At 43.2% G+C, this 14,298-nt stretch overlaps 1 pseudogene; it reads right to left on the bottom strand.

Annotated features, from left to right (window-relative positions):
- Positions 1 to 13,565: 13,565 nt before the first annotated feature.
- Positions 13,566 to 14,198, bottom strand: LOC141570135 (10 kDa heat shock protein, mitochondrial pseudogene; annotated as a pseudogene).
- Between the last annotated feature and the right edge of the window lie 100 nt (positions 14,199 to 14,298).

Raw genomic sequence — 14,298 nt, 5'->3', positions numbered from 1 at the left:
ACGTATCATAGAACTCTGGTAGTCATCAGTGCTGTTTGCTAAGTGTTTCCAAACGCTTCTGCCTTCCAGGTACATGGTAGCATTGAACTTTTGTCTCTTGAGGTTGGGTGGGACCATGACACTAACCCTGCCCAATAAATTGGAGCAGAAATGACGACACTTCCAAGGTCAACTCCAAGCAGAAGTAATTAATTATTGGTGCAAGACCCTCAAGAACTTTGTTTTCGTTCTACCATGGTAGCAAGCAGTGTTTCAAACAGTGGCTGCATCATCTGTCTGGTTTCCATCATGAACATGCAGCATGAACAAGAAATAAAACTGTTATTTTAAGTGGGAGATTTGGGTTGTATGTTACCTCAGCTAGCTCAGTCCAGCCTGACTGACAGCCACTGAAGCAGTTGTTTGTTATCTTGTTGTAAAACAAGGAGTTCTTTGTCTGCGTATTCTGCAGTACCACTTGCTGTTCTGGTGTTTTTCAAAGGCAGCCTTAGATTAAAGAAGAAGCACCCGGTTCTTGACTGACACACGCCAGACTGCTCTGCCTGCCAGTCACGTGGCTCCACAGTTGTTCCCATAATTGCAGCTCACTGAGATCACTGCCATCATAAAAGCACGCAGAGGGTGAGGTGGTGACTTAGAATACAGAGCCTGTCTGTCTGGGAGACCAAGGGCAAGAAAGTCTTTAGAGTGGAGGTCAGAAGCCTCAGTTCTGTCTTATAAGATAGGTAGGAATTCATGGGGCAGCGGATGTAAGGAATGATACTCAGGGCAGCCACTAACAGAGTCTTCGTGCAAGTTAGAAAAATGTGCCCCCTCCAGGCAAATGTTGTGTTTCCCCGAAAATAAGACCTAGCTGGACAATCAGCTCTAATGCGTCTTTTGGAGCAAAAATTAATATAAGACCCAGTCTTATTTTACTGTAATATAAGACCTGGTATAATAATAGAATAGAATAGAATAGAATACTGGTTCTTATATTAATTTTTGCTCCAAAAGACGCATTAGAGCTGATTGTCTGACTAGGTCTTATTTTTGGGGAAACAGTAGATTAGAAAATATGTCCCCCCATCCTGTCCTAAGGATGTAGCCTCACGCCCAGGACACAGGGCTTGGTAAGTGGACTGAGGCTGAATTCCAGCACCACTCACCATCTCAGCCAGGTGTCTGTGCAGTGCAGAAATTAACAAGAGCAAACAAACAAACAAACAAACAAACAAAAAAACCACACACACAACCCTATACAACTAACTGCACTGACCCAGACTTGCAGGACAGAAAAAAACGCCTGAATAAAGGTGTAGCTGCAAGGAAAACCGAAGCCAAGTCACATTGGGAGACCATCCAGGCATTTATTATCTCTAGTGTTAACGCCCAAAATGGGAAGTAATAGGAGATGAAGCTGGAGAGCTGGGCTCTGTCGCTCGCACAGGGCTTATATCGCCAAAGAATGAATCCAGATGTGGGTGTCAAGAGCATTGAAAGGAGTGGCCCGATCATCAGTGCTGTGCCAAGCTGTTCCGGAACCTGAGATAAAAGGTTAAATGGGTGTCCCTTTGTGCACCCATCAAAATATCCTCCCATGATTTGAACCAAATAGGAAAAGTTAATATAAACTCTCCAATCAAAAAAACCCCAAGCCCTTTATTGCCAATCTATTTACATACCTTCGTCCACCCTCATAAACCCATAGGGGGAACGTGACCGCCGCACCAGCCTGGGAACTGCAGCCTGATTGGAAACAATTGTTCCTGTTGTGAAATAACCCAGTGTTGTAAAACAAACAAACCAAAACAGCCTGTTTTTATAAAATTTTGATGTGTTGTTTATCATGGACTTTTTTGCATTGATTTTGATTTTTAAAAATTTTGTATCAAATATTATTGATCTTTATGACTGAGGGTTTGGGTGCTCCCTTGATTTTTGTGCCCAAGGTAAGTGCCTCACTCTGCTCACCCCAACCTGACCCCCTGGATCAGATTTGCCTCCTATGGAAGGGTGTAACTGGGGATAGAGAAGGAACTCTGGCTGCACAGCAGAATCACCTAAGAAGTTTTAAAAGCTCTCCATGGTCTGACCTAACCAATTAAATCAGAATTTCTGGGATTGGAGCCTAGGCATAGGTATGCTTTAAAATCTTTCCAGATGATTCTGTTTTGCAGCCAGGGTTGCAAACCATTGCCATAAACAGATATTTATTTAAGATTAGATGTAAGGAATGGGAAGAGGGGCCTGGGTAACTAGGGGATGACGATTCCACTGGTCAAAGAAGTAACCCAGGAGGAGGGTTCAGGAGGAGAAACAGACGTGGGGATGGAGAGGACAGCAAATGAGTACAGTGTTGAGCCAGTTGAGTTTGAAGTCGAAATGCACAGATGAATAGGAGGATGTGAAGTTCCAGTCGGGACAGAGAATGGAAGATCAGGGAATGAAGTCAGAGGTGGAGGTGGAAGTTGTGAGAGGTCAGGTGATTATACTGGAAGCACAAGGAGAGGCCCCAAGAATGCCTAGTGGTGGAGAGCACTGCTCCATTCCTAAAGGGATTCTCTCCTGATGCCTCTGCCTCCATATCCAGTTTCACCTCTGACACTGGGGTATCTCCACCAAGATCTTTCCAGAAAGGGAAGCTGAATACTGTTTGCAGAACCACACTCTAGCTCAGAATGAATAAACCATGAGAACATACTGAAATTCTTCTTATGGATTTGCATTCAAAGGTTGGGAAGGCAGCTGTTGGGCTTGCTTGGAAAATTGGTGGATCAGCAAAAGAAGGACAAATTGGGCCAGCTATCCAATAACTTTCCACAAACCTACTTAATCAGCAAAATTGGCTGGGATACTTGTTACAAATATAAATTCTCATACCTGGACCCAGACCTACTAAATCAAAACCTCTAGGAGGGCCCTGGGACTCTGCATTTTAAAGTTCCCATGTGACCCTTAAGATGGTGTGAGTTTGCTGCTATGAGCGGCAGACCAACTGCCTGGGATGGGAGTTGGAGGGGGCGGGGGGAGCGCAAGGCTTATAATACCAACATGGGCCAAGGAGCTGTGTCCTGCACAACTAGACTGAGAAACAATGGCTTGAACCAGAATGGGGGGAGAGGGGAGGCTGAAGAAAGGGGAAAAAAGATGGTGTGAGTTTGGGAAGCACGGCTCTGTTGACAAGAAAAGGCTTCCCCTTTGCTCTGGTTTATAGCAAAGACTGTCCAGGCGTTTCCAATCTGGCTCAGGAAGGCAGGAAATGATTGACTTGATATGGCATAATCAATGGAAAGATTTTTCTGAGTCAGTGCTGTCCCTGTGGATATTCAGCTTCCAGTTTACATCTTCTTCTGTCCCTTGGTCCCACGTTATGCTCAGCCCACGCCTACCCCGCGTCTGCTGCATCCACACTGACCCTCACCACCCAGGACACACTCAGCCAGTTTCCCTAAAAGGAAATATTGCCAGAAGCAGGTTACTGCCTTGAAGTTTCAGAAGATAAATCCTTCCTGAGCCTCTTTCCTGGCACTTTTACCTATTTCCAGTTTGGTTTATACAGTCTGAAAGGTCTTTGTTCATCCATTTTGTTCAAGTCAGTTTAGAAAAGTAATGCACTTGAAAAAAAAAAGATTGCAAATGATCTCTGGCGGGCCCGGGGGGTGGAGGGGATCAATCTAAAAGCTTTCTCTGATTTTTTGCTTTGGATATGCTTTTCTCTTTTCTCATACTTGAGCTTTGTTCTTGTGTAGCTCTCCGAGGAAACAGCACTTTCCCAAGCTTGACAAAGAAAAGCCTCAGGGAAATAAAACTTGGACTTGATGAAATACACTCAGCCCAAAAAGTAAAGAATTTCCTTTCTGTTCTCCAGCCTCAGGCTTGTGGGTAGCTTTTATCACACTGGATTTAAGTGTTCTTGTATGAAAACAAAAAAAACTGATGGTTGATTAGCTGAAATCCATCCAAATTATTTAAGGATAAATTGGCAGTGAAAAGACCAGAACAGAAAAGAGGGAACCTGACAATGGTGTCCTAGAGTAAGATGCCATAATCCTAATTAGCCTGTGGCAAACAAAAGAAAACACGTTTCTCCCCAAACTTTATTTGTTCATCCAACAAATGCTCCTATGGCTACAGGCACTGTGCCAGGCCATGGGAATACAAGAGAAATAAAACAATTTCTCGTCTTCCTGAAACATAAAGAATAGTCGGAGAAAAACAAGTAAAACAACAAATAAACATAATTTCAAATTATAAGTCCTCTGAAGGCCAGCTACCCTGGGAGAGCAGCACTGAAGTGACTGGCCATGGAAGTCCTCGCTAACGAAGTGATCCTTGAGCTGAGACACATATGTTGTGAAGAGAAGAGTTTGGGAGAGTTGGGAAGAGTTGGGGGAAGGCTCCAGTGGGAGGCATGTCAAGCTGGGGCCCCTCGAGAGAAGGACTTACAGAAAAACTTGTCTCTGAAATGAGTGACTAAAACCATTAAGAATGCTAAGTTGAAGGACCAGAACCAAGAAGGGCTGGCAAACCAGAGAGGGGAGAGGCAATTAGTGCCTGAAATGGGTTAAAGGATGGTGAGATGTTGATTCCCTAGGCACTAGGGTACCAGGTATGGTCTGAGGTGACCAGAGCCCCAGACTGGCTATATCTGGCCATGGGCAGCAGCATCCATTTACTCCTATGTCCCTTAAAACAACTGCATCACTTTCTAAGTGTCTCAGTAGGTGAAAATGATTCAGAGGCCTTGCTTAAGACTTTAGGCCCAAACCAGACAGCCTCGTAAAAACCTATTTGGGATTAACCTCAACTATGTGTATAGGTTAGATCTTCAAATTTCCTCATGATACATAGAAAGTGCTTTCAAATTGGAATGCATTTCTGGGTGAAGGGATGCCTCGAGAAAAACAGGGGTCTGGGAAGCTATAGAAAGTGAGATAATGCCACAGTGTTGTGACACAAGCCTAAGAGGACATAAAAAAAAAAAACACCACAGAATCTTTTTCACCCCAAGGAAGGGGCAGGTGGTGGCACGCATCTCTTTTCAGTTATACAAACTTCTGCTTTATTATTGGTTTGGAGCTATTTTTATTGCATGATAATATGTTTGCATATGTCCAGTGAATAGGATTAAGGATAATGATTTCATCTCACTTGCAGAAATGACTCTCTGTACCTTGTAGTGACATCTGATCTGTTTACATGGAGAGATGTGTGAGTGTGCCTGTATATAGACCAGTGGACACCTGACACACATACAAAAGATTTCAGAGACTCTCCCAGGTCCCTAGAAAAGATATTAGAAGAGCATGAAAAGTTCTGCATGTATCCTTTATGCAGAAATGATAAAGAACTATTTTCCTTCCTATCCTCTTGTTTTCTCTTAAAATGAAATAACACACACACACACAGTAACCCCAGTGATCTGGCAAAAATACACAGGCACCAATTTGGTTTGTCACTGCCACCAGGTGTGTCAGAAAAAGAAACGAACAGAAGACCCAGCCAGTGCCTTTGAAGGGGTTGTGGGGGGAGGTGGGGGAGAACCATGTTCTGTGCACACCAGAATCTGTGCCTTTTGGAGGCTGCTTCTCCTCACGTTGTCCTCCTCTTTCCTGATACAGGGACCTTCTGGGAATTTAGAGGAAAAAATAGCCACTCTTACTAGGATCTCTGTGATGAGGTCAAACCCATCTATGCAATTTCTCACACAGTTCATGACACTCTGGGACTTGTAACGTAAGGTTGTCCTGAACTTCTGATTCTTAAGTCTTTAACTTTAATTTCACCTTAACATAATTTTTTCTTCATTATTTTGCCAGGTCTCTGATTTTAAAACCCTTCTTCCTACCTATCAGCCCTCTCTTCCTATCCCCTCACCCACATTCCCATACTTTCTTCCCAGCTCAGTCTTGGTTTCTCTGTCTCTTTCTCTCTCTCTCTCATAGTTAAGTCCAGTCAGATGCTCCCTCTGACCTTCATCCTTGTTCCCAAGTGTTCATAGAATTCATGGGCTTATGACTCAGATGACTAAACTCGTGCTATGCAAGTGCAACCCACAGACCTTTTTGATTTTGCTTAGCAATACAAATAATTAGGGTTCTTTCTTATGCAATTAATTTAATCACCCTCAAACAGCATCATGGACTAGTTTTTTTTGTACTTAAACAATGGTAGCTTTTATGTAAAGAACTAAATCTGGCAATATTTCAGGCATTGACTGCATGTATCTGAGGCAGAAGTACGGGGAGGCACACTGGTTTTTATCAAGTTCAATTATCTTTGCAAAGGATTCCACATTGTCACCACGTCCACAATAAAATTATGTCAAATATAGCTCAGGACTATACAAGCAGCTCTCTGTATACGTGTGTTCTGTATCCATGGGTTCAACCAACCTCAGATAGAAAATATTCAGGGGGAAAAAATGGACAAGTTGCTGACATGTACTATGTTGTTAGGCCAATGATGGCTGCTTCTCTACTGAACATGTACGGACTTTTTTCTTGTCGTTATTGCCTCAACAACACAGTATAACAACTACTTATATAGCATTTACATTGTATTGTATTACATAGCATTACATTGTATTTACATTAGGTGTTACAAGTAACCTAGAGATGACTTAAAATATACAGGCAGATGCACGTAAGTCATATGCAAATACTATGCCATTTTATATGAGGAACTTGAGCATCTACAAGGGATCCTGGAACCAATCCCCAGCGCTTATGGAGGGATGACTGTGCTCTAGTCACATGGCACCTTCCGTAAGCAAGGCTGTGAAAAACTGTTCTGTAAAATCCAGCCAGGCAATGGATTATGACATTGTCATGGGGGTGTCAGGCATGGTCTTTGGTCCCACTCCCCACATAAGAAAGCAGGATATGGTGAGGTCAAAAAGGAACACCCACAGAGCCATAGATAGGGGAGTCATACCACTATAGTCTTGCTGGTGGCTGGGTTGGAGACACAGGGAGCAGGAGCCACACAATCCGCAACCTGCCATCCACTTCTCTGACAACCAACCCCACTTGCTAGCTATAATCCACCGTGCTAACTGAAATCCGCTCTTGCTAGCTCAGCCACCATCTTTTTGCTATCCCCCACTTTCTGCTAGCGTAGCCACAGCAGTTATATTAGTGGCCAATGGCTCACTGGTTACAGCTGACGGCCAACTAGCCACAGCTGATGGCCATCCAATCACAGTTGATGGCCATTTACTACCTGAGCCAGTAGCTTTCCATGTGAGGCCGAGAGCCTGGAAACTGCACTCCTGGCTCTGTCCCCACAGACATACAACAGTAGCACTTACTATAATGTGAGGGCACATCCAAATAACAAAGAGCATTTTCATTTTTACCTGAGGGCTAGGGAAGTATTTTGGTTGCAGGTGTGGGGGAAGAATAAAACCAGTAACCTCTTTGTAGTTCTTAAGATTCAAATACCGGGAATGACAACTTGGCAAGTAAAATCCAGAACCCTGAGAGTTCCAAGACTCCTTAGCTTATCTAGTCCCCTCCTAACAACTCACTCCTAACACAGAATTCCCCACATTGGGGAGATCCAGGATGGCAGTATAGATAAACCCTGTTCTTGCCTCCTCCAGTGACCGCATTAAAATTACAACTAAAATTATAGAACAATCAACCTGGAGAACCACCTGAAGTCTAGCAGAACAGAAGTTTTATAACTAAGGAGATAAAAAAGAAGCCACACCAAGACTGGTAGGAGGGGTGGAGACACGGAACGGGCTGGTACCACACCTGCTGTGGCAACTGAGAATTGGGAAAGATATCAGGACTGCAGAGGCCCCAGCAGAGGAGCAAGAGACCCCAGCACCATACCAAGCTCCCCAGCTGGGAGGAGGAGCCCCCACAACATCTGACTGTGAAAAACAGTGGTGATTCTGACCGTCCAGGCAGAATGACAGGCTATGGGAAACCCAGACATCATTTTAAAGGGCCCTCGCACACAGTCGCTCGCAGGCACTCACCGTGGGCTCCAGCAGAGGAACAGTGGCTTGGGAGGCGTCAGAGACCTACAGGAAACACCTGAGTTGTTGACTTAGCACAAGGACTGGACAGACCGTCGCCATTTTCCCTGTGTAGAATTTTTTACTTGGCCAGCCGGCAGGCAGGCGCCATCTTTCCTGTGTTGAGCCCACATTCACATGGCCAAATCTGAATCTTCCTTGACCTGGTGAACTCTACTCACTCCACCCCTAGGATCCCGCCCCACCCAACTCAGACAACGCCGGAGGCTCTATCAGAGACTCAACCTTAAGGGAGCCAACAGGTGTCAGCAGGCCTCGGGGTGTCCTGGCTTTTTGCAGAAGCCTGATACTGGTGGCTGCCATCCTCAGTTCACAGTGGCCTCTCCCACATGCTTCCGGGTCCAGTACAGGGAGTAAACATCTGCAGATTGTTTTGTAGCTCCTACAGGGACTACCTGGTGGGGTAGTCCCTGGCTGGTCACAGGCAGTGGATGATGACCTGGGCCTGCACTGGAGCCCCTTCCCAAGAATTCCCAGAACCAACATACTTGGAGGTTGGCTTCAGACCACAGTACCACCCAATTAACTGCACGAGCAGCTCACACAAAGGGGGTCTCAACAAGGCACCAGAGCCTGCTAGGGCAAATCCCACTCAGCGGGATAACCCCCCTGCACAGCAGCCTATCAGCTGTGGACGTGGCCAAACCCCACAGCCAGTTAGCATGAGGATCAATCCCACCTACTGATGTGCCAACAGCAATCAAGACTCAACTATAACAGCAGGATACACACAAGGGACGCTCCTGGAGAACTCCTGGACCTGGAAGCAGGTGACCAGGGAGACTATACCAGGGCCCCATAGGGCACCCACTATATAAGGCTACCTGGCCAAGACTGGGAGACATACATAGCAGCTCTACCTCATGCATAGATACAAACACAGAGAGGCAGCCAAAATGAGGAAAGAAAGAAATGAGTCCCAAAGGAAAGAACAGAAGAAAAACTCCAGAAAAAGAACTAAATGAAGGGATGCAAACAACCTACCAGATACAGAACTCAAAACAATGGTTATAAGGATGCTCAAGGAACTTAGTGAGAACTTCAACAAAGAGATAGCAAGCATGAAAAGGACATAGAAACCATAAAAAAAGAACCAGTCTGAAGTGAAGAACACAATAACTGAAATGAAGAATGCACTAGAAGGAATCACCAGCAGATGAAGCAGAAGATTGAATCAGCGATTTGGAAGACAATGTAGCAGAAAACACCCAATCAGAACAGCAGAAAGGAAAAAGAATCAAAAGAGAGAGAGAGAGAATAGTTTAAGAGGCCTCGGGGAGGGGGGACAACATCAAGGGCAACATTCACATCATAGGGGTCCCAGACGGAGAAGAGAAAAAGCAAGGCATTGAGAACCTATTTGAAGAAATAATGACTGAAAAGTTTTCTAATCTGGTGAAGGAAATAGACATACAAGTCGAGGAAGTGCAGAGAGTCCCAAAAAAGATGAACCCCAACAGGCCCACACCAGACACATTATAATTAAAATGGCAAAAGCTAAAGGCAGAGAGAATCCTAAAAGCAGCAAGAGAAAGGCAACTTGTTACTTACAAGGGAGCTCCCATAAGAGTTCAGCTGATTTCTCAACAGAAACTTTGCAGGCAAGAAGGGATTGGCACAAAATATTCAAAGTGATGAAATGCAAGGATGTACAACCAAAATTACTCTACTCAGCAAGGCTATCATTTAAAATTGAATGAGAGATAAACAGTTTCCCAGACAACAAAAATAAAAGGTAAAGGAATTCATTGCCACCAAACCAGTATTACAAGAAATGCTAAAGGGACTTCTTTAAGAAGTAAAAGGGAATGGGGAGAAAACAGAACATAAAGATAAATAATAAAATCACAATAACTATCAACAATCACTTTATGTGTAAATGGATTAAATGCTCCAATCAAAAGACATAGGGTAACTGAATGGATAAGAAAACAAGACCCATGCATATGCTGTCTACAAGAGACCCACTTCAGATAGACAGGCACACAGATTGAAAGTAAAGGGATGAAAAAAGATATTTCATGCAAATAGAAACCAAAGAAAAGCTGGGTGGCAATACTTATATGAGACAAAATAGACTTTAAAACAAAAGTTATAATAAGAGACAAAGAGAGACATTACATAATGATAAAGGGACCAATCCAACAAGAGGATATAACCCTTGCAAACATTCATGAACCCACTTTGGGAGCACCTAATTATGTAAAGGGAGAGACTGGCAGTAATACAATTATAGTATGGGATTTTAACACCTAGTTGATACCAATGGACAGATCTACCAGACAGAAAATCAACAAGGAACAAGCGGCTTTAAATGACACACTAGACCAGATGGATTTAATTGATATTTTTAGAGCATTTCACCCCAAAGCAGCAGAATATACATTCTTTTCAAGTGCACATGGAACATTTTCCAAGATAGAACATATGTTAGGCTATAAAACAAGTCACAATAAATTTAAGAAAATTGAAATCATATCAAGCGTCTTCTCCAACCACAATGGTATGAAAATAGGAATCACAAGAAAAAAAATGAAAAACACACAAACACATGGAGGCTAAATAACATACTACTAAATAACGAATGGGTCAACAAAGAGACCAAGGAAGCCATCAAAAGATACCTTGAGACGACAAAAATGAAAACACAACAACACAAAATCTATGGGACACATTGGAAGCAGTCCTAAGAAGGAAATTCATAGCGATACAGGCCTACTTCAAGAAATAAGAAAACTCTCAAATAAACAATCTAAACTTACACTTAAAGGAACTATAAAAAGAATAGCAAACAAAGCCCAAAGTGAGTAGAAGGAAGGAAATAATAAAGATCAGGGTGGAAATAAATGAAAGAGTCTAAAAAAGCAATACAAAAGATCAATGAAACCCAGAGCTGATTCTTTGAAAATGGAAACAAAGTCTATAAACCTTTAATCAGACTCATAAAGAAAAAGAGAGAGAGGCCCCAAAGTGAAAGGATTATCATGCTGACTGGAGAAAACGAACTCTTCCTCGCCTTGTAATGCCTCCTTTGACAGCCTACTTCCAGAAGAGGCAGACGCTCATTTGGCTTGGGGATTGCAGGAAAGTGATCTGTGGTTTAACCAAAAAATATCAATCTTCACCCAGACCCTCTCCCCACAATTTACATGCAGAGGGCAGAGAAGATAATTGGAAGAGAAATAAGAATAAAAGGCATTTGGTAAGCAAGGAAAAGGAGAGGAAGTTAAAATATATGATGACCATTGTCATTTTATTTGATTCTTTACTCAAACATCCCCTTAATGTAAAGTGTCTAACAGTGACAGTACAAGTATTGACAGGAGACAGAACACAGAACCAGAAATCTAGTCCTAATTGTTAATATTAAACCTGTTAGTCCTGAGTTCCTTCCTCTGTAAAGTGAGGGCTGTGAGGCACCAAGTAAAGAAGCTCTATGTGACCTCAAACTCTAACATTTGAGGCACTGGAGTGTTCCACTCTGAAGGATCAAGAAAGTTGTAGCAATCTGGAGGTTGCAGAAATCAGGGTCAGGCACGGATACGCTGCCACCCAGACCCATGGGAAACATCCTGAAGGAAAGCACTGTCCGCCCTGAGTGGAAGGCATTCCAGAAAAGGACCACAGGTAGTACCAGAGAATTTCCCAAAGCAGCAAGCAGCCTACAAGCTAGAGGCTGATTTCCCAGATTCTGGATCTCAGCAGTCAACACTGGAGAAAGGTTTTTCTGAACCTGGCACCTCCAATTCTGAAATAATCTGATGGTTCAGAATGAGGCTGGGACAAGGGCAAACCTTAGAACCCTGGTAGCAACAGAAGGACGTGGGCGAGGAAGGAAAAGATCGGTTGGGCACAACTCAGTTCTCAGAAGTAAGTCTGGACTTGAAGGAAGGAAACCCAGTTTGCATGGGGGTGTGGAGGAAAGAATGGGTGTTATTGCTGTGTTTCCAGGACCAGGCTGTACTCTTTGTTTTGGCACAATTTTTCTGACAAAAAGCCAATGTTCTCACCATATAAATACTCATCGACGTTAGTAACAACAGCATATGAGACCAATATTTATGAAGATGCCAGACTGCATGCAAATGGACTGGAAATACCTTGGAGAATTTCACAAAAATAAGACACAGGGCAATTAAACTCTGGCAGAGGAGATCGGAAGCAAATTCTCTAAAGACGGTGGGAGGGAGGACGCAAGCCGATCACAGGCGTATAGACAAGCCTTTTAAAATGGGATGCGTTTGCCTCAAACCCACTGGAGCACGGCAGTGCTGCCTCAAGCTCTTCACAGGAAAGCAGCTTTAGATGTTTGCTTTTGAGAGGCGTGACGGCTCTGAGGGCTGATGCCTGAAGTTTCACCGCCATCAAGTGGAACCAGTGAGTATAGCAGCTGTGGACGTCCTCTCGGCGGAAAGTGAGAGGCAGAGGTGAGATGCGGTCCATTTCTCATTTGACAATGAAAGATGAGAGAAAGCTTGTGAACTTCATTTCACTATCACCCATTTTTCAAAGGAGATGTCATTTTGGTTCCCAGCCATCAATCAACAGGCTTTGCTCAAGCACCAGGCTAGGCTATATTTGCACGTTCTATTTCAGCCCAGGTGGAAATGAAGACTTACAGGTCTGGCTTTGAAACCCTCTTGGCCAATATCAGTGATTGCCAGATGCCAAAACCTCCTGCTCACCAGACGTCCCCATTTTAACAACAGAGTTTAATTATGTGCAGAAGACATAAGTCCTGAAGACAGGTTAGCAGGGGATGGCAAGTGCTAGTGAATGGGGAGCATTCTTCTACCGCTTGGCAGGAGCAAGAACTCAGCCAGGTGACAGCCTATTTGTCCAAACTCTGGAGACCACTTTATTTCTTAGAAGATAAACCAATTTCCAGTGATAGGTACCTTTTCATGTCCTCTTCTGTTTTTGAAGAGGTTGACTTGAGGACTGCAGTCATGGGGATACTTTTCTCTCCTAAGAAAGCACATCCAGAGTATCTTGTAGCTCTTCCTGTCACTCTGCCCGCTTTGCTTGGCTGATAGGCCAGAGACCAGAGAAGGAAAGCGGGAAGGGAATGTGTATTTCTTGAGACCTACACTGTGACAAAACAATATATGTGAAACTATATTGTTCTTCCTTCACAACAAACCTCACGGGGTATGGCCTCTCAAAAATACTAGAGTAGTCTAGAAGGATATAACCCCTATTATTATTAGTAATTCTCCCTTTTCAATACAATTACTGTTAGTAATTCTCCCTTTTCAATACAAAACTTGGCTAATGTTGGTGCAAAGCTGTGTGAGAAACAATACACCAAATCTTTGTGGGTGTGAATAGCCCTAATTCAGCATGTCACTAATTTACCTCCAACCTCACTTCACCTCTTTCCACACTGGGTTTTCTTTTCTTTCTTTCTTTCTTTCTTTCTTTCTTTCTTTCTTTCTTTCTTTCTTTCTTTCTTTCTTTCTTTCTTTCTTGTTTGTTTGGTGTTTTTTTAGAAATGTTTATATCAGTACGGTGAAATTAAATTTTAAGAGATACTGGATGTCACTACTTTGGATATCATTAGTTTATTATAAAAGAAAGACTTGGAAATTATTTACTTGATGAGATTTCACATCAGTGGAATGGGCAGTTTCACATGATGCCATGTCAATAGTGATTTACTTCAGTCTACATACTTTCCAAGAATGTCACCGTCTCTAAATAAGAAATAATCCTTGTCGTTTAGAACTACTTTGGTGCCTCCACATTCTGGAAGAACTTTATCTCCAACCTTCCCGCTAACTGGTTGAATCTCTCCGCCCTTTCCTTTAGCGCCTGATCCAACAGCTACTACTAATTGCTTGCAATACTTTTCCTTGAGATTTTTCTGGAAGCACAATGCCTCCTTTGGTTACAGTTTCCGCAGCACTCCTTTCAACTAATATTCAGTCAGAGAGGGGGAGAAACTTTCTAAATACCTGCTCTGCCATGACTTCAGCAGCAGCAGGTGTGTCCTTTCCACACTGGGTTTTCATTTTGATGAAAAGCAGGGAGTCAGGCTCTTGGGAGGTAACTCCCTGATTCAGCTACAAGTTTTTAAATGTCATTCAGTTTCTGTGTATGGAAATTTCTTTTTTCCTTCACCAAAGAGCAATTTCCTATTGCCCTGCCCTGCAGAGCAATTTCTGGGATTAAGTAAACAATAGTTAGGTACCATGTCTTTTCTAAGAGATATTATGAACCAATTCTGTCACAAAGGGATCTGGATTTATTCCCTCCTGTAA

This window comes from Rhinolophus sinicus, chromosome 1 (genome assembly GCF_057876585.1).
Source record: "Rhinolophus sinicus isolate RSI-liver-muscle chromosome 1, RSI-T2T, whole genome shotgun sequence".
Taxonomy (NCBI): domain Eukaryota; kingdom Metazoa; phylum Chordata; class Mammalia; order Chiroptera; family Rhinolophidae; genus Rhinolophus; species Rhinolophus sinicus.
This window is presented reverse-complemented; position numbering and strand designations above follow the sequence as displayed.